The sequence below is a fragment of the Hypanus sabinus genome, chromosome 6 (assembly GCF_030144855.1).
Source record: "Hypanus sabinus isolate sHypSab1 chromosome 6, sHypSab1.hap1, whole genome shotgun sequence".
NCBI classification, from domain to species: domain Eukaryota; kingdom Metazoa; phylum Chordata; class Chondrichthyes; order Myliobatiformes; family Dasyatidae; genus Hypanus; species Hypanus sabinus.
In genome coordinates, this window is record NC_082711.1 from 138,875,098 (window position 1) to 138,896,545 (window position 21,448).

At 40.8% G+C, this 21,448-nt stretch overlaps 1 long non-coding RNA gene across 2 annotated transcripts; it reads left to right on the forward strand.

Moving 5' to 3' along the window:
* The first annotated feature begins 17,369 nt into the window (after positions 1-17,369).
* On the forward strand, positions 17,370-21,179 carry LOC132395892 (uncharacterized). Of its 2 annotated transcripts, XR_009512778.1 has the most exons (3): positions 17,370-17,412; positions 18,584-18,674; positions 20,717-21,179. It is a non-coding gene; the product is annotated as an uncharacterized LOC132395892 (long non-coding RNA). The 2 variants fall into 2 exon arrangements; XR_009512777.1 differs by lacking the exon at positions 18,584-18,674 and having other exon boundaries at positions 17,373-17,412.
* Positions 21,180-21,448: the final 269 nt, after the last annotated feature.

Genomic DNA, 21,448 nt, shown 5'->3' on the forward strand with positions numbered 1-21,448 from the left:
CTCTATCTTGAGGTCTTTGCAATTTCTTCTTAACACTGCTCCTTCTTCTGTTTGGACCATGTATGATCTGGGTTATACTTCAAGTACTGTAGCTTTCTGCGTCCATGTGTTCATTTTGTCTTGTATCCTTACTTCATCTTCTTGGTACAGTTTAGATAATGGACAAGAACATCTGTCAAAGTATGTTTTCTGCTTTGCTTTGTGTTCATCTTTCTGTCTTTTCACGTGTTCACCTCCCTCTGTTCTCAGAAGGCTCTCATCTATTGGCAGATTGGATCTCAAACGGCATCCCATCAAGAGCTGAGCAGGTGAAAATCCACATTCAAGTGGAGTACTACTATAGGCTAATGAAGCTTTATAAAAATCACCTCCACTATATTTTGCTTTGTGCATCAGTTTCTTGATAATTCCTACCGACTTCTCAACTAATCCATTGGACTGAAGGAAAATGGATTAGATGTTGTATGAACAAAGCTCCATTCATGAGCAAAATGTCCCTTGCATTCACCATTGATTTGTAGACCATTGTGAAAACTTCATCAGGTACACCATGTCTGGAAAAAACTGATTTCATGCATGTAATTACATTCTCTGCTGTTGTTCTGCTCAAACCACACACTTCGGGATACAATGAGTAGTAATCTGTTATTAATAGATAATCTTTGTTGTCAGTTACAAGAAGATCAATGCCTACCTTCTGATAAGGTCTCTGAGGACTAGGATGTGGATGAAGGGGCTCCTTAGGGTTGCTAGGTTGGTATTTAAGGCTTATTTGACAAGAAGACACCAATTCTGCAATTTCTTGATTCATCCTGGGCTAACACATCACTTCTCGCGTCCTCTCTTACATTTTTCAATACCTATGTGGCCTTCATGAATTTTCCCAGGCATTTCTTTTCTGAGACTTTTAGGAATCACAATTCTGCTACCTTGGTACAATATCCCATCCACAACAGAAAGTTGTGATCTGTGGTTCCAATATTCCAGTACTTCTGAGGTACAGTCATGCTTATTATCTGGCCATCTGTCCATCACCACTTGTATTATCTGACTGAGAATTTTGTCCTTCTCTGTCTCAAGATGCAGCAGTTCCAACTTTTTGGGAGCACCAGGTACAGTCTCTATAATCATATCAACAAATGCCTGAAGAACATCAACAGTGTCCCTGTAACTGTCTTTTGTTGTTGGATCCACAGCTCTGGAATGTGTGTCAGCCACGTAAATGAATTTTTCAGGTGTATATGACATATCCAAAGCATATCTTTGCAATTTGATCATCATTTACTGAATTCGCAAAGGACAGTCACTTAAGGGTTTGTGAAACAATGCAATCAGAGGCTTATGATCAGTTTCAACATTAATAGATTGCCTTGACACAAACTGAGAAAATCTCTTGCAAGCAAACATAATGCTGAGCAATTCTTTTTCAATTTAGGCATACCTTGTTTCTGGATCGGATAATGCACAAGATGCATATGCCACTGGTAGCCATTCCTTATCATGTTTCTGAATTAATACTGCCCCTAAGCTTGCTTGAGATGCATCACATGAGATTTTGATGGGTCTCTCAGCATCATAGAATTTCAACACAGGTTCTTTAGTGAGCACTTTCTTGAGATTTTTCCATGCCTTCTCCTGTTCATGATTCCAACTCCATTTGGTTTTTTTTCTCCATTAGCTGCCTCAATGGAGCAAGCTGTTCGGAAAGATTGGGTATGAATCTTCCCATGTAGTTGACCATTCCCATGAACCTTTGAACATCCTTTTTACATTGCGGTCTTGGCATGTTCTCAATAGCAGAAACCTCCAATGGATCAGGACGCACACCCTCTTTGCTGATGATATCACCCACAAAGGTAAGTTCAGTCACTCCTACCTGACATTTGTCTTTATTCAACTTCAGGTTTGCCTTGCGTGTTGCCTCGAAGACTTGTCTGAATCTGGTATCACGCTCTTGTTTAGATGATCCCCAAACAATAATATTGTCCATGGAAGTATCCACGCCCTCAATGTGCTCATATAGCATGTGAATGGTTTTATGGTACACTTCAGGAGCTGATGCAATTCCAAACGGAAGCTGAAGAAAACAATATCTGGCAAAAGGAGTGTTAAAGGTACACAACTTTAAACTCGGTTCATCTAATTTGAGTTGCCAGAATCCAGAGGATGCATCTAATTTACTAAAGTTCTTTGCATTAGCAAACTGTGACACAATTTCTTCATGAATAAGCAATTTGAAATGCTCTCTTTTAGTGGCTCGATTCAAGTCTCTTGGATCTAAGCAAATCCTCAGTTTTCCATTTTTCTTATCAACAATGACAAGCAATTTGACCCATTCAGTCAGTTCATCAATTTTTTTGTGACTCCTGGCCATTCCATTCTGTCAATCTCTGCTTTCAGTTGATGACAAAATGCAAAAGGCACTTTTTCTACATGGATGTACTACAGGTGGCACTGTGTTGTCAACTTTAATCATGCACTCTCCTGGAAGACAACCAAGCCCTTTGAACAAGTCCTCATACTCTTTCATCAAGTCACTGTATTCTGACTCTGTGTCACTGTCCAGGACGAAGACTCTTTTCACCAAATTCTGTCTCTCACAGGCAGATAAACCCAGTATTGACTGTACATTCCTTGGCATCACCACAAATGAAAGTGTGTGCAGAATATTTTGTGTGATACTTTTGCCACACATGTTCCTTTAACTGGAATGTCTGCACCTGAATACCCAGTCATTTTTATATTTGTCTGATGTAACTTTGGTCTTGGCTTTAATGCATTAGACTCAGATTCTGCAAGAACATTTACTTGTGCTCCAGTATCAAGTTTAAACAGAATATTGTTTTGGTTCACTTGCAATGGCACAGTCCAGTCATTCTTACTTTGTTTGTTTTCACAAAGCACATCTATATAACACTTCTGAAGTTCATTTCCGAGCACTGCATTTACCTGTTTTATTTTCTTTCTAATTCTGCAACAGCGTGAAAATGATTACTCTTACCACAGTTGTTGCACATTTTCCCATACGCTGGACACTGTTTTGGCTGATGCTGCTGCCCACAGCGATCACATAGCTTTTTTCTCTCAGATGACGTCTTGCTCTCTGTCGATTTTGTTGTCATTTTATTATTTTTTCTAATATGTTTGCACTTCCTCACAGCGTCTATGTTGCAGTTCTCAATGAAAAGTTCTTTAGCCTGTGACATCACAGTTTCCGAAGCTTTGCAGAGGATCAAACCGTGATCCAAGTCTAAGGCTTGTTCTCTTATCAGTCTTTCTCTCAGACCATTATCCAGAATGCCACAAACAATTCTGTCTTTAATGAGACAGTCTGTTAGTTCTCCAAACTCACATGTTTTATTCCAGTGTCTCAACTCAGTAACATATTGATCAATAATTTCACCAGCTCTCTGCGTACATGTAAAAAATCTATCACATTACACTTCGGTAAACAAAACGCTTCAAATTTGTCCATTATCGATTTTAGCTTTAGATTATCTCCATTTTCAAAAATAAGTGATCATATACCTCAATTGTGTCGTCACCTATTATGTGGAGTAGAAGTGCAGCTTTCATTTTTTCCAGTTTTCGATCCGCATCGATCGCCGATAAATACAATTCAAAAAGTTGCTTAAATTTTCGCCAGTTCCCAGACAATTGAAGTGTTGATGCAAACCTTCCATTTGTAAAACGGTTAGCAAACACAAAGACAGTTCAAACTCTTTTTTCAGAAAATTATCTTCAATTCTCCCATTTTAGGAAACGTATTATTCTTCCAGACCGACTTCTGACACAATGTTGTGTTCTTTATATTCATACATACTGTGGGTTACTCATAAAGAAAAGCATCTTCTGGAAGAAATAGAACTTTTATTTAATAACAACCACCATGCTTTTACAATACCATGTTTCTCAATCCTTCTATCATTCCTGCGCATGCTCAGAACTCTCTCCAATCACGTTCGTACATGTCATATCACCACAGTTGGGGTGTCTCATGTCCCCAGTGATCCTATGGACCCTATTTACACACCTGTCCTTGTAAATGTCCTGAATTGTGAGAAGTTCACAACTACAGATGCGCTGGGCTGTCCACACGACACTATGCAGAGTCCTGCGATTGAGGGAGGTACAGTTCCCATAACAGGCAGTGATGCAGCCAGTCAGGATGCTCTCAATTGTGTCCCTAGTAGAAGGTTGTTAGGATTTGGGGGCCCATATCAAACTTCCTTTACCATCTGAGGTGAAAGAGACACTGTTGTGCGTTTTTCACCACACAGCTGGTGTGGACAGATCACATGAGCTCCTTGGTGATATGGATGCTGAGGAACTTGAAGCTGTTTACCCTCTCAACCCCAGATCCATTGATGTCAATAGGGGTTAGCCCTTCTCCATTCCTCCTGTAATCCCCAACCAGCTCCTTTGTTGTTTTGACATTGAGGGAGAGGTTGTTTTCTTGACACTGTGTCAAAGAGATGACTTCTTCCCTGTAGGCCATCTTATTATTGTTTTAAGATAAGGCCAATCAATGTAGTGTCATCGGCAAATTTAATTAGCAGATTAGAGCTATGGGTGGCGACACAGTCATGGGTATACAGGGAGTAAAGGAGGGGGCTTAGTACACAGCCCTGAGTGGCTCCTGGATTGAGAGTCAGAGGGGTGGAGGTGAGGGAATCCACCCTTACCACTTGCCGGCAATCCAACAGGAAGCCCAGGATCCAGCTGTACAAGGCAGGGTCAAGACTGAGGTCTCTGAGCTTCTTGTCGAGCCTGGATGGAACGATGGTGTTGAATGTTCAACTGTAGACCAAAAACAGCATTCTACATAAGCATCCTTCTTCTCTAGAACAGTGGCTATCGTGTCATCTGTCGATCAGCTGTGTCGGTAGGCAAATTGTAGGGGGTCCAGTTTAGGTGGTAGCATGCTGCAGATGTACTCCTTGACCAGCCTCTCAAAGCGTTTCCTTATTATTGAGGTGAGTGCGACAGGACGGCAGTTGTTTAGGCATATTACCTTGGTCTTTTTTGGTACAGGGACAATGGTGGATAATTTAAAGCACGAGAGCAGTCTACACTGAGAGAGGGAAAGATTAAAAATATCAGTAAACATGCCTGCCAGTTGTGCTGTGCACATCCTGAGTACTCGCCCTGGGATGCCTTCTGGTCCAGCAGCCTTGCAACTGTCCACTCAGCTCAGACTCAGAGTGTTATGGTCCGGTCCAGAGCCCGCATTCCGGGTCTTGATCTGGTCTCCGGACTCCGGGTCTTGTAGCTGTGCCTCCTTTCACCCTTAAGCCCAAATAGGATCATCTTGGCTTGAGGAGGTGTACCTGAGACCTATCGGCTGGCAAGTGTATATATAGGGGCTCTGGGACTAAGTCTAGTTGGGGTGGTTGTCCTGCTCCTCTGTGTGTCTTGTACATGCTATCTGTCTGGTTTGCCTTGTTTGTGCCATTGTTTGCCTGTCTATCCTGTTTTGACCCTGGCTTGGAGTACCCACCGTTAATCATCTAGTTCTGTAAGTCTGTTCTTGTAGTCACCCTGGACTGAGCTCCCTTCTGACCCCTTGCCTCTGTTGGGTAAGCAGGCTGGACTGCTGTTGCCTGGTGGGGGACTCTGACCCTTTCCGACCCCTCTCTTCTGATGGGTGGTGCCCCACAATCTGCCCAGGTGCTCTGCGTCTTGCCCAGGCCCCCGTGTCCCTGCCTGGGAGGTGGCCCTGCCCAGGAGCTAAGCAGCCCGCCCTGAGGACTCTGATCCTTACCTACCCCTTGCTTCTGATGGGTGATGCCCTGCATCCTGCCCAGGTGCCCTGTGACCTGCCCAGGCCCCAGTGTTCCTGCTTGGGAGGCTGGGCCCTGCCCAGAAGTAGTGTGGCCCGCGTAGGGGGCTATCCTCCCAGCATTTCTTGTCCCATAGACCCATCCTTTAGCCTAGCCAGGGTCCTGCCTTTGCCATGAACTCTCTGAACCCCAGGATCACCGTTTCATGCCACGGTCTCCCCATCTTGTTCTATCCTTTCGTTGTTCCTATCCTGCCCCTAGTACTTCAGTGCCTGCGTCCTGCATTTGGGTCCAGTCTCCATGTCGCCTTGTGACACAGAGATGACCAGGTTGCAGGTTGTAGCCGTGGCTTTCCTCAGAGGCTCAGAGTTAGTGACACTGAGCCGAGCATAAAAGCGATTGAGCTCATCTGGGAGAGAGGCCACGATGGTGGAGGCATCATAACATTTGGATTTGAAGTCTGCGATGATATACAGCCCTCGTCACAAGTCACATGTGCTATTCATTGTGAATCTTGACTCAGTCTTGTCCCTGTATTGTTGTTTCGCAGCCTTGATAGCTTTGTGCAGATCATAGCTGCTTTTCTTGAGCTCCTGCTGATGTAAGATCTATGTTGCGCTGTAAATGCTGCTCACACGGAACTATTGATCCCAATCATGTAGCCATAAATCATGATTGGTGACATCAAATCGGCCTCTTCTTGGATATAAACCAAGCACCTGCATGGGGACTGCATGCTTATATGATTGAACCTAGTAACCCATAGCTTAAATGCGATGCATGGGGATATGATATATTCTTTCTGGGCACAGACAGACATACTTTATTGATCCCAAAGGAAATTGGGTTTCGTTGCAGCCGCACCAGCCAAGGATAGTGAAGAAATACAGCAATATAAAACCACAAATAATTAAATAATAATGTTGATCATGCCAAGTGGAAATAAGTCCAGGACCAGCCTATTGGCTCAGGGTGTCTGACACTCCGACGGAGGAGTTGTAAAGTTTGATGGCCACAGGCAGGAATGACTTGCATCTCGGTGGAATGAGTCTCTGGCTGAACGTACTCCTGTGCCTAACCAGTACATTATGGAGTAGATGGGAGTCATTGTCCAAGATGGCATGCAACTTGGACAGCATCCTCTTTTCAGACACCACCGTCAGAGAGTCCAGTTCCACCCCCACAACATCACTGGCCTTACGAACGAGTTTGTTGATTCTGTTGGTGTCTGCTACTCTCAGCCTGCTGCCCCAGCACACAACAGCAAACATGATAGCACTGGCCACCACAGACTCGTAGAACATCCTCAGCATCGTCCAACAGATGTTAAAGGACCTCAATCTCCTCAGGAAATAGAGACGGCTCTGACCCTTCTTGTAGACAGCCTCAGTGTTCTTTGACCAGTCCAGTTTATTGTCCATTTGTATCCCCAGGTATTTGTAATCCTCAACCATGTCCACACTGACCCCTGGATGGAAACAGGGGTCACCGGTGCCTTAGCCCTCCTCAGTTCCACCACCAGCTCCTTGGCTCCTTATATATGGGGTAGCGCTCACATCAGTAAGCTGTATTTGCAAGCTGGAGAATAGATGCTTGGGAACGTATACTAGAATTACTAACAAAAATGACGACGGTCAGTAAGAGAAGAATACAGGGATAAATTCCTGTAACAGGAGCTACTACAACTTCCCCAGTACAAACTTCCCATTTTAAATCTTTGACTATCAGAGTTTGCAGGCAGCATGGCCAAGCCTCCAGCTGATGCTGAAGGAATTCTCTCGTGGCTACTTCAGAGTGTTTGGAGGTTACAGGCCTTCTGGGCCAGTCATACTCCCCTACATATTCAGCAATTCTTACACATGTTATTTCCCATACCTGTGGTATCACCTCCACACGAGTGTGGAAATCCATATCAGATAAATGTGTAGATTTGTAAACAAGTAAATGAGGGAGATGAACATGGAAGACAGTACTGTGTTAAGTGAAATAGTCAAATGCCGAGGCTTAATAACAGCTTATAATATCAGAGAACAAATAGCAAGGGTGGACTGGGACCTAGTTCATTCTATAATGATACCCCTGTATCCTAGTGATAATCTCTGCATCATGTGGAATAGCCCTTAATCAACACCTGATAACATGAACAATTTAAGATTGAAGAGATCCTGCAGACCCACATGATGGTAGAAGGATTACTGCTCGTTCCTGCACAGAGACAATGAGGGGCCAGGAAAGGATTCTGCCTTTTTACCTCCAGAGGGAATGCTGAGACAATAGCAAAGTCATCAAACCAATCACATTCCTGGGGTTGATCGCATTCACAATGTTCTCCTACACCAGCCCCTCAGCAGGGAAAATGTAGACAATAAACTAAACAAGTTCCACGGAGACCACCTGCCTCAGGAAGAAAAATTCACCCACAACCCCAATAGCCAGACACTAGGTATAGGCCATGACCTTTAGCTCCACCCCTTTTATGTGTGGAAGAAAGTCATAGATCATGATAATCCTTCTGGGTCAGAGGAACATTCAGATAACCCATCGGTATTGTAGAGAAGAGTATGAAAGTGAGCACCCGCCATAGGGCCCACCCCATCCTTCATCCCCTAAATATACAAGGGGTCAGGGTCCATCCCAAATGTCCACTCCCTCCACTGTAGCTCAGGGAAAACAAAATGTAAAGAAAAGGAATGCCGACATTAATATAATAAATAACTGCATGGAGAATTTCAGCAACACTCCAATCAAAATGCTCCATCTGACAAATAGGATTTAGGCATACCTAATTTCACATTTCCATATGTCAAAGCTCACATTTTTGACAAAATTCAACCCTGCCTTTGTTAGGGCGTATTCTGGAGTTATATAGCAAATATTAACTTGAACGATCAATCTTTAGACCTGAATATGCATTGTGGCTTGAATTCAAAATGCAGCTTGGAACAGTAAGTTGCCGACCAGAAAACACCCACTTAACTGATGTGTGTCTACATATGCATGAACCAAACGGCATTTAGAGTAAACTGTAGATCAGGAGACTTCCAATTGACTGAGATGTCTGCATCGGCATGAATGCAATCAACATCCCATTGCATGACCACAGAGACATCAGTAATTAACTCATTTCAGGTGTGGTTGTGGGAGGGTCCAACCATTTGAAAATGGCATGTAATTCAAAAGAAGCATTGTGAGGGCATTGTAACCAGAAATTGTCCTATTACCTTTGTTCTTTAACATATAAAAATGTGTTGTAATGGTGGATCGGCGAGCCTCTCTCCCAAAGGCAGTCAGCTTGTGTGTGTGTATTCTGAATAAAAGGCAACTTCGTATCTACCAGCTGCTTCCCTCTGGTGACTTTGCTCATGTTACAAAACTGTTTTGATACAGCAACAGTATTACAACAGTTGCTGCCAAGATTGAGTTGTAATGATTATAGATCTTGCATAGATCTGGCCATTGGCTTCTGGTCACACCCACTTCTTGAAAGTGACCGATGAGGCTATGTAGTTAACATTTAAAAAGCTCAGCTCTGTCATACTGAAGTAAATTTCCTAGGTATGACAATTACCAATCAGGGACCTGATTTAACCACAAGCAAGAGATTTGTGGTTGTGGAAACAATGATTTGACCATTGAATTTAAACAAACAATCACTAAAGTAAGACATCCAAAAACCCTAAAAGCCTTACAATCAACTCTGGACCTTTTGAATTATGGTAGAGGATTCATACTTGACTATGCTTAACTGTTAAAACCATTACACAACAGATGTAAACTAGAAAAATGAAAAAGCTTTTGTTTTTACACCAGAAGATTATGAGGTACTAGAGAAAGTGATGAATACAGTTCAGCAAGGTGCTTGTTGGGCAAAAGACCTAACAAAGTCTCTTGTTCTGCAAATTCGTATTTCTCTAAAAACCACTATAGCCATCTGCTATAACAAGACTGAAGAAAGACAAGCCCCCATATGTTATGCCTCATATAATTTCAGTCCAACAGAACAGAGATGTATTGCCTTAGACCAGGGGTTGGCAACCTTTACCACTGAAAGAGCCATATCGACCCATTTCCCACAGAAAAGAAAACACTGGGAGCCATAAAACCTGTTTGACATTTAAAATGAAATAACACTGCATGCAACGGTTTTTTTTGCCTTTATGCTATATATAAACAAACTATAATGTGTTGCATTTATGAAATTGATGAACTCCTGCAGAGAAAACGAAATTACATTTCTGCAGGCAACAAAAACATTTTGAACTCCGAAAAAAAGACGTTGGGTTGAAGGTTACTCCATAGTTAGCCTATCTTGGATCGAAAAATTAAAAGAAAGCGCACACTGGCGGGTGTCAGGCATTGGCAGTGGTGACGTATATTAATAGCGATAAAAAACACGTTGTAGCGGTGTGCTACACACAGCGCTAAAATAACGACACTGCAGTCAAAGATAACTTTATTCGAACTAAACAGCCTTGCTTTAAAGCCTCCCTCAACCCGCCCCCCCGTGGGCGCGGATGCTCCAAAAGACACGTACTCACAAACCCCCGTAGGCTATCTCCCTTAGCCGGAACGGTGGCTAATTGTGAGCTGGTTCGGATGTGCCAGGAAATGGGGTCGCCACAACGTTTTATTTAGATTGTACAAGATCACCATAATCTTCAAATTTCGAATTACATTTCAAAAACTAACAAACCACGGGGAGCCGCAGCACAGAGATGAAAGAGCCACGGGTTGCCGACCCCTGCCTTAGACTGAGGTCTTACTCTGGTATTCCATACACTTATTGCAGTAAGACCACTGCAAGGGACAAACCAGTTATGACACAAATAGAGTTTATGGTTTTGGAAAAAATGATTGCAAATTACCAAAGTATGAACAGAGAGCTACCATAACTAGATATGGAAATGGCAAATACTTTTACAAAACAACACCTTAAAGAGGGAATATGTTCCTGAAATATATGACCCTAATAGTTCTTACCTGTCATGGAAGATACAGAACCATATTCTCTACAACCTGATACATAAGACCGTAAGATATTGGTGCAAATATAGGCAATTTGGCCCACTGAGTCTGCTCCACCATTCAATCATGGGAAGATCCAATTCTTCCCGTTATCCCCATTCCCCTCCCTTCTCCCCATACCCTTTGATGCCCTGGCGAATCAAGAACCTACCTATCACTGCCTTATATACACCCAATGACTTGGCCTCCACACCTGCTCGTGGTAACAAATTCCACAGATTTTCCACCCTCTGACTAAAGTAATTTCTCTGCATCTCTGTTCTAAATGGATGTCCTTCAATCCTGACATCATGCCCTCTTGTCCTAGACACTCCTACCATGGAGAATGACTTTGCTATTGTAATTTCCTTTATTCCACCAAAATACCAACACAGGGAATTTAGTTTCTCCTTCATAAATTTCAAAGTAAACTCGATAATATTGTAATCATTGTTCCTAAGGGTTCCTTAACCTCATGCTCTCTTATCACCTCTGGATCATTGCATGGCATGATTCTCAATTGCAATACTGTGATAGATCAGCAACAAAAATCCAGAAAGATGGATCCATTCAATTATCATCCTTGCTCTTGATTATAAAATGATTTTTTTTAAATCAGAAACTGAAATTCCAGCCATATCCATTATGGGATCATACAACTGAATTTGCAGAGGCTAAAGTCCTAGAATTATAACCAAAACAAATAAATACAACAGAACCAGTCTTGATATGTACTGACTCTAATCATGTTAGAAATGCAGTTGAAAGAGATCTTCCCATCTAGTCGGCTACTGGATGGAAACACTCAGAGGTAAACTGCTTCCTCGTTTCTTCTCATGGAAGAATATAAATTATTATTAACTAGACCACTAGTACAAGTGTTACACATCCCAGGACATACTGCAGGCAATTTATACAGCTATGGTAATAAACTAGATTAAAGAAGAAAAACAAGTTGTTCGGATGGACCTTACTAAGGCAAGGGAGGGCAGTGTGTTGGTAGAAACTAAGGAACAAATAAAAAATAACCAGGATGATGTTTTAAGAATTCTCTCATTCCTAATGATTTCCAAATATGAAGGTAATGGTGAAGCTAAGGTCTGAGTAGGCTGCCCTAAAACAATAAGAAGCAAACAGCTCCAGCCCACAAGCAGGAAGCACAGATCCAAGAAGCCCATGCTGAACAACGAGCCACTCATGCATAACTAGCCATAATATACTGGTGGTCTTATATATTGAGTGATTGTAAGCAATTTGTTATATATAGTGAAGCATGTCTGGCCCATAATAAAGGAGAAGTCACAAGACCACCTCCTGTAAGATAAGCTAAACCAAATGCAACAATGCAGGTGTGGCAAATTGATCATATAGGCCTATTTCTGACACCCCAAGGCAACCTGTCTTATTGGAAACCTAATTCTTGTGATAATTAATCTTTGTACAGGATATACGAGGGGTGATTGATATGATCGTGGCCTAAGGTAGAAGGAGTCAATTTTAGAAAACCTAGCACATTTATTTTTCAACATAGTCCCCTCCTACATTTCCACACTTAGTCCAGCGATTGTGGAGCGTATGGATCTTGGACCTCCAGAAAGTGTCCACAGATGGGTGATTGATAAGCTTGTGGCCTAAGTTAGAAGGAGATGAGTTATACAACTCTCGTTACAGGCACATGCAGGTCAACTCTTTGAGTGATTATGCAGAAAATTTGAAGTTAATAACTGATCTCTTCCTACCTTAAGCCACAAACTTATCAATCACCTCTGATGAGTTATTAACTTCAAGCTTTCTGCATAATTATCCAAGAGTTGAACTGAGGGCTTCTGGTAAGATGGCGATAGTTTCGTCGCTCAAAACTGTCGCTCCATTTCATTTCTTATCTCTGCACTCCTTATTTCCTTTTTTTCTACTCCAGACTGTTAAATTTTTTGTTCACTTACCTGCCTGCGAATACGCCTGTCCTACAATGGCCTCAAAGCTCCCTAAATCTGGGAAAAAGGAAGTCCCGCGACTGCGACTGTCTCTGGTTCCTCTGCCGAGATTATCTCCATTTTGGAACAGCACTGACAAGAGATTATATCTGAACTTAAGTCTGAATGTGAGTCTTCTTTCAGTTCGTTGGAGTCAAAATTGGATCAAATTAATTCCAAAAGGGAGGATCATGCCGATCATGTCAGCTTTCAAAGATTTAAAATGTCGTGTTCGGCATCTGGAAGCCATTTGTTCCAATTTGAGAGAGCATAACACCAAGTTAACATCCAAAATAAATGACGTTGAAGGTCGGAGCAGACGTCATAATCTACGAATCCTTGGTCTGCCAGAGGCTATCGAAAGTGGATCTCCTGTTGAATTTTGTTCTTCTGTACTCTGTCAGAATTTTGGGAAGGATATTCTTCCGACCCCACCCGAATTAGACAGAGCGCACCGTACGTTTCTGGCCAAGCCCAAGTTGGGCTCTAGGCCACGTCCAGCTATTCTGTTTTTATCGATATCTGGTGAAAAACCTTTTGTTCATGGAAGCATGTGGAAGAAGAAAATTGGATTACAAGGGTCTTTCTATCTGTATTGTTGAGGATTATGCTACTCAAGCTCTGAGGCTGCGCGCCGAGTATAAAGAAGCTATGAAAGAATTTTACAATCGTGGATTCAGGCCCTCTCTGGGTTATCCAGCTCATCTCCAAATAACTCTTAGTACTGGGGACAAAAAATGGCTTAACGTGGTTACAGAAGCTCAGAAATTTATTGTAAGTCTCCCTGCCATTTCGACTCCTTCAGACTTGGTTTGATTATTTAAAATGGGTGATAAGTACCTTTTATCTCTTCGTTTTTTTTTCTGTTTTCTTATTAAATTACTGAATTTTTTTTCATAGTTTCTTGCAGGTAGGCTACTCTGGATTATTACTTCGAGTTAACTAATACTTTTTGATGTAACTTTCTCTTTTCTTTATGTATAATTTTAATTCGTAGTGCATAAGTTCTCTGGTTTTTGAATTGTTAATTGAACAGAGTTTACGATGATGTTAAGAAACTGGAAGTTGGTTATTGGGGTGTTTTTTTTCTCTGAAGAGGCTGCAGTTTTTTGGTAGCTCCCTTGTTCTGGGATTTGAGGGGGGTGAGGGCTCTCTAGTGCCAACACTATTTATAGATCCTTTAGTTATTCTTTGTTACTCAGGACATTCTTTTGTCTTGATTCTCTTGATACTTTTGCCCTAGAGCTGTTATTTGAATGTTTGATCTTTTTTATGCCTACTACCCTTTATGTTTTTTTTAAATGACAATGGTTAGCCCATTGAATCTTATAAGCTGGAATGTTAAAGGATGGAACTATCCTGTTAAAAGAAGAAAGGTGTTTTTACATTTTAAGCAGCTCAAAGCTGACATTGCTTATTTGTAGTTTTGATAACTCTCGTCTTATGTCAAGGTGGGAGGACAGCACTTCCATTCTGCCTTCCTGGCTAAAGCCAGTGGGGTCTCAATCCTTATTAATCAAAATGTTCCCTTTGAGCTTCACAACAAAGTATCTGATACAAATGGTCATTTTATTATTGTCTCTGGGAAATTGTATAATACTAGGGTAATCTTGGCTAACCTGTATGCTCCCAATTCGGATGATGTGGACTTATTTGATCATTTTTTTTCTCTTTATTGCCTGACTTGAGTTTAAATTCTCTCATACAGGGTGGTGATTTTAATTGTTGGTTAGATCCAGTTTTGGATCGATTGTCCTCTGTTCCTAGGTTACCTGTAAATCTGCCTTATCTATTCACTCTTTTCTTTATAATTATGGTATCTCTGATATGTGGCGTTTTTTCCATCCTACTGAGAGAGATTATTCCTTTTTTTCACATGTCCATCATACTTTTACTAGAATTGATTATTTTTAAAGGATAACCAGCTGATTCCATCTGTTCACTCTTGTAATTATTAGAGTATATTAATTTCGGATCATGCCCCAGTTACCCTGTCTATCAATATTCCTGGTTTACCTCAAATGAATAAATACTGGCATTTTAATCTGACCTAGTTGTTGGATAATGATTTGGTAAAAATTATGAAGGACCAGATAACTTTTTTTTAAACACTAACATGTCATCTGAAATCTCATCCCAGGTTGTTTGGGATGCCATGAAAGCATATTTGAGGGGTCAAATAATTTCATCTACTGCAAATCTGAAAAGAAAGACCTACGTAGAATGATTAGATTTGATTAGTCAAAAAAAAGAACAGACCAACTAACTATATGCCCAGACTAAGAATCCGAACTGTACAAGAAGCGAGTAGAACTTCAAACTAAGTTTGTCCTTATTTCCACTCAACCAGTTGAATGTCAACTTCTTGAAAGTAAGAGTCGATTTTACGTTCATGGTGATAAATACGGCAAGTTTTTAGTCAACCAACTAAGACGCTCTAAAGCTAAACAACAAATTACAAAAATTCTAATGGGAAATGGGAACATTACTTTGAATCATCCTGAAATTAATGACACATTTAAGAATTATTATTCTCAACTTTATACCTCTGAATTTTTAAATGATAATATCTCTTTTTAAACAGTTTAAATATTCCTTTGCTATCTTCCGATCTTAAAGCAAATCTCAATGAGCCATTATCACTAGAGGAAATATCCTCTGCCATTTCTGCACTGCAGTCTGGCAAATCTCCTGGACCTGATGGGTTTTCTGCAGAATTTTATTAATCATTTTCTTCACTGCTTTCATCTCAATTATTCATTTAAACATGGTAGATTGCCAGCATCATTTAACGAGGCATGTATCATTCTTTTAGCCAAAAAAGGAAAAGAACCAACAGAGTGTTCTTTGTATCGGCTGATTTCTTTGTTAAATGCCGATGTTAAAATTTCGGAAAAAGTTTTGGCTCGTAGATTGGAGAATTTAAAAACCTTCTATTATTTCTGAAGATCAAACTGGTTTTATTAAAAATTGCCTTCCCTTTTTTAATATATGGCATTTATTTAATATCTTATATTCACCTTCAATTGGAACTCCTGAATGTGTCATTTCTCTTGATGCGAAGAAAGCATTTGATCGTGTGGAGTGGAATAATCTTTTTGCAGTTTTTGAAAAATTTGATTTTGGACAAAGTTTTATTACATAGATTAATTTGTTATATTCATATCCCACCGCACTGTTTTGAACAACTCTCAGCAATCCCAACCCTTAAACGTGGCACCTGGCAAGGATGCCCTTACTTTTTGATCTTGCCATAGAGCCACTGGTGACTGCGTTTCATACCTGTGTTGAATTGATGGGGATTTGGAGGGAAGGTGTTGAGCATAAAGTTTCTCTTGATGACGATGATCTTTTACTTTTTATATCAAATCCAACTACTTCCTTACCCCCAATGTTTTTACTTCTTAATGTTACGAAGGATGAACAACTCAGATGGGCAGAAGGGTGCAGAGTGGCCCATGCCCCCCCCCCTTTTGGAGAATCGCAAATCGCTACTATTTCGATGCTGTTATCAAGGAAGTAAGAGAGACAAAGGAAATCTGCCAGTGCAGTTGTTATTGATAACAGCTCATGAAATAGAATGAGAGAGAGACACAGCTAAGGTGGAACGTCTCCTACTGACAAAAGCCATTGATTTACTGCTATTGTCTTGTGGAGAAGGATTGTTTACTTGGTACTGTTCTATTCATTGAAACCCCTCAGGGGGCAACCAGAGTGGGCTGGTTTGATGGGTTACATCATCCCAACCTGATTGACACTTCAGACCCCGTGAGTGGGGATAAAAGTGAGGTCTGGTGTAACACCCCTCAGACGCAACAGGAGAAACGCTAGTGAGCATCAGAAACCCACAAGACAGAGTGGGATGTCAGAGACTGAATGAAGGGTCGGTAAATTTTAACTCACAATGTTTTATAGCGAGGCCGGAGGGGGGCTTGTGTGTGTGTCCACCCTTGCCTGGGTGACGAGTCCACCACAGAAGAACGGCCTAGCTAAAGGACGGAGGGGTCATACGTGAATGGCCACAACAACAACGCATCAACTGATCAAAATCATAAAGGAAGGTTGGCAAGATAATAGCCGTTACTGTTCACACGTTTTCTCTCCCTCTCCAACAATTGCAACACATCGATAAACAACTACCGCAGCCTGCATGAACTGAACAGAACCTTATATTTCCATCTGACAATTCATTATCCCCTAGACAACGATAGAGCTTGTTTCATTAGTGATTATTATTATACCCGCACTTTTAGGTTTAGTATTGCTAACGTATATTCTCTGTATATTCACTTTGATATTATTTTGTATATTTTTGCTAATAAATATTGTTGAAAATAGTATCACCAGACTCCAACGGACACTTCTATCTTTGCTGGTAAGACACCCAGTTACGGGGTACGTAACATTAATAAATTTAGCCAGCATTCTGGTTACAAACTTAATTTACACAAGAGCGAACTCTTCCCAATCAATAGAGAAGCACAAGCTTTAGTATTTCATGACCTCCCTTTTAAAGTAGTTAATAATCAATTCACTTACCTTGGTATTACAGTAACAAGGAATTTCAAGAATCTTTTTCGAGAAAACTTTGCTAATCTTTAAATTCTACAAAACAGAGATTGACACAGTGGTCACCCTTGTCCATGTCTCTGGTAGGTCGAATTAATGTTATTAAAATGTATATCCTTCCTAAATCTTTATACTTATTTCAATCTTGACCGATTTTTACTTCTAAAGCATTTTTTGATTCGTTAGATTATATTATTTTGTCCTACCTATGGAAGGGGGAAAGTACCAGACTTAATAAAGCTTACTTCAAAAATCTAAAAAGGAAGGTAGTATGGTTTTGCCTAATTTTCATTTATATTATTGGGCAGCCAATATTTGTTGTCTTACTTTTATGGTCCTTCTTTCATAATCAGTTTGACTGCCCAAAATGGGTGGCAATGAAGTTGAACTCTACTAAGGATCCCTCCATTTCTGCACTTCTTGGATCCGCACTTCCTTGTCACTTGCCTAGACTAATTGTTAATCCACTTTTAGATGAACTCTGAGAATATGGGCTCAGTTCAGAAAATATAATGGCTTTCATGGTTTCTCTCTCTCTAGTCCTATCTTACATAATCATCTTTTCCTATCTTCTATGCAAGACTCAACATTTCATGATTGGTACAGAAAGGGCATTAGGCACTTTGAAAATCTTTTCATAGATAATTGTTTTACAATTTTTCAACAACTGTCTGCAAAGTTTAACCTACCTAATACTCATTTCTTTAGATATCTTCAACTTAGACATTTCATTAACCCTTTAATATCAAACTTTCCTGAGATGCCCCAGAAAAAACATGTCCCCTAAAACCATCACTAATTTTTATAGGTGCACCGTAGAAAGCATTCTTCTAGGGTGCATCACAACCTGGTATGGAAGTTGTCCTGTCCAAGACCGGAAGAAGCTGAAGAAGATCGTGAACATAGCCCAGCACATCACACAAACCAATCTTTCATCCTTGCACTCACTTTACACAACACTCTGTCAGAGAAGTGCTGCCAGGATAATCAAGGACATAACCCACCCAGCCAACACACTTTTTAGCCCTCTTCCCTCCGGGAGAAGGTTCAGGAGCTTGAAGACTTGTATGGCCAGATTTGGGAACAGCTTCTTTCCAACTGTGATAAGACTGCTGAACGGATCCTGACCCGGATCTGGGCCGTACCTTCCAAATATCCGGACCTGACTTGCACTACCTTACTTTCCCTTTTCTATTTTCTAATTATGATTTATAATTCAAATTTTTATTATATTTACTTTGATTTGTACTTCAGGGAACGCGAAGCACAGAATCAAATATCGCTGTGATGATTGTACGCTCTAGTATCAATTGTTTGGTGACAATAAAAGTAAAGTAAAGTAAAGGTAGGACCAATTAGAGATAAAGTTGGGAAGATGTGCCTGGAGGCTGTGGAAGTGAGCAAGGTCCTCAATGAATATTTCTCTTCAGTATTCACCAATGTGAGGGAACTTGATGACAGTGAGGACAAAGTCAACAAATTGTGCAAATATATAAGAAAAAAATGATGATGGATGCTGCTTCCTGCGACTGTGCTCAATGGTGGGGAGGGATTTATCCATGATGGGCTGTGCTGTACCCTCTACATTTTGCCAGATTTTCCATTCAAGGGCTTTGATATTTCCATACTAGGCTCTGATGCACCCAGACAATATGCTTTCTAACACATGTAGCCCCCTGGCTAGCCTCAGGCTCGCTCAGCCCATTCACGTCTAGGGGGAGCAGCCTTCAGCCCTGCCAAACTGGGTAATCAGCTTGTGTGAATGCTGTGTGATGTTCCCACCCTGCCAAGTAACAAACAGTACACCATATGCGATTAAATGATTACAATTTATAAAGATTATTATAACTAAGTGATTAATAACGATACAGTATATATGAAGGAAAAAAATAAAGAAAAGGCGCCAAACTCATCGAAGTCCAAACCACTTCGTGCACAACCGTTGGAGCTCAATTACTAAAGTCTTCTGGCCACCATTCGATCCCCTCCGAACCCCTCGACTCGCAGCTCAGGACCACCCAAAGTGGTCAACCAAGCACCTTTATCTTGGTCTTCTCTTCTCGCTGCACCTCTTGGCCTCGGATCCCCAATTGGGGTCCGTGCCGTCGCCCAGCTTACAGCATCGCGTCCTCTCTCTCTCACCCCCTCGCACTGACTCACCCAAAATGCCCACCAACAATAGCTTACAGACTCAGAAGAAAGAACAACATTAATCCCAATTGGTTAACAAAGGAATACAATTCTCGTTATCAGTAAATTTCAACCCAAACAAGCTTCCAGCACTCTCTCGTAACAAAGAAGCATTCCTACTTCTAACAAAACAAAGAAGCCATTTTGATTAACATACGCAGTAACAAAGAAAAAGAAGAAACCCCCTTTACACACACATTTATAGGAATCTTCCAAAGTTTTCGCAAATTTCTAAGGAAGTAGAGGCATGGTCATGCTTTCTTCATAATAGCATATTTGTGCTGGGCCCAAGACTGGTCTTCTGAAATGATAACTCCAAGGAACTTAAAGTTGCTGACCACACCACCTCTGAGGGCAGGCTCATGGACCTTCAGCTTCCCTCTCCTGAAGTCAATAAGCTCCTTGGTCTTGCTGACATTAAGTAAGAGGTTGTTGTTGTGGCACCACTCAGCCAGATTTTCAATCTCTCTGATATATGCTGATTTGTCACCACCTTTGATTCAGCCAACAACAGTGGTGTCATCATCAAACTTAAATATGGTATTGGAGCTGTGCTTAGCTACACAGTTGTAAGTGTAAGGTGAGTAGATCAGCACTTCTCCTCAAGGAATTGAGTAAGTTTATGGCAACACAAGAGAAAGTAAAAGAACGTTACAAATAAGTTGGGAGACAATTAAAAGGGGACTAGGTGTAAGAAAAGAAATCCCCTAAAAATAATTCTAACCCTAGTTTCCATCCTAGATGGAAACCTCTTTGTCTATATACTGCAGTTATCAACAATAGAACTGTGGAAATCGACACCGGGAGGGGAAACAAGACTATAAATAAAATTGTCTCCATAGATAACATCAAACTTGTCCTAGCAGGATTTATTCCCCAGAATGAATGCAACCCTTATATTAGACTAGTACGTAAGTCCACTACAGAACCCCTACATCCTGATGGGTGAAAGTGGGTGGAGATGTATTGAAAAAATAAAAGACAAAATTAAGATTTGAAAAGCAATGAAATATTCCTATTCACTTGAGGAAAATCTCATAGATACATTGTCCACCAATAACACTGTACATCCAGAATGTTGTTTTCAGAGTAAGACAGACTCAAACTCCAGGAATAAATTTTACTTTTGCTTTTAATATTGATGTTTACAATAATATTGTTCAGTGTGGCCTTACTTACTCATTTGCTTTTTTGCAGATAAAGGAGCATTTACTTCAGAAATTGTCTCATCTGTCAGGAACCTTTGCCCCGGAGTCTGGTGCTGATATTATTGTGCCACCAAGTGGGACTATTCTCTTCTCCTTTTTCATAGCTGGCTTTACTGCAGTAAGTTTCAGCTTTTCAGCAATGGCCAACAAGACGTCCTTTCTGGCATCCCCTAATACCTTAGGGGTTGGCGATGTCAGAAATGCATCAATATCCATTGCTGCTGGTTTCAACACACAAGTCAAACAAAAGGGAGATAACCAATCAGATCGATAATCAATCAATCAATCAATAAGCTTCAATTTTGTTCATATCCGGCATGAGCCCCCAATTTTGTTATGTACAAGCAGCAATAGATCACAAATTGAGTCATGTCTCAATGTTAAAACCATTATCTTTATTAGTATTACACACAATATAGAAAATTAAATGAAATAAACAGAAGTTAACAATGTTTTGTGTGTGTGTGTGTGTGTGTGAGTGGCTCACAAACTGTCAAGCTTAGGAACAGTTCTTAAAGTCTTAAGATTAAGATGGCAAAGTAGAAAGGTCCAGTAATCCACGGAATAAGCGATGGGAAGAGATTTGTAAATCCACGTTAAAATGTAGAGAGAAGATGATTACAAAGAATCCCACAGGTTCCACACTGGGTAAACAAAGTAACAGTCGCTGAAGATCTTATCTGTTGAGTCGTTCCGAAATTCACTTAGAAATATCACAAGG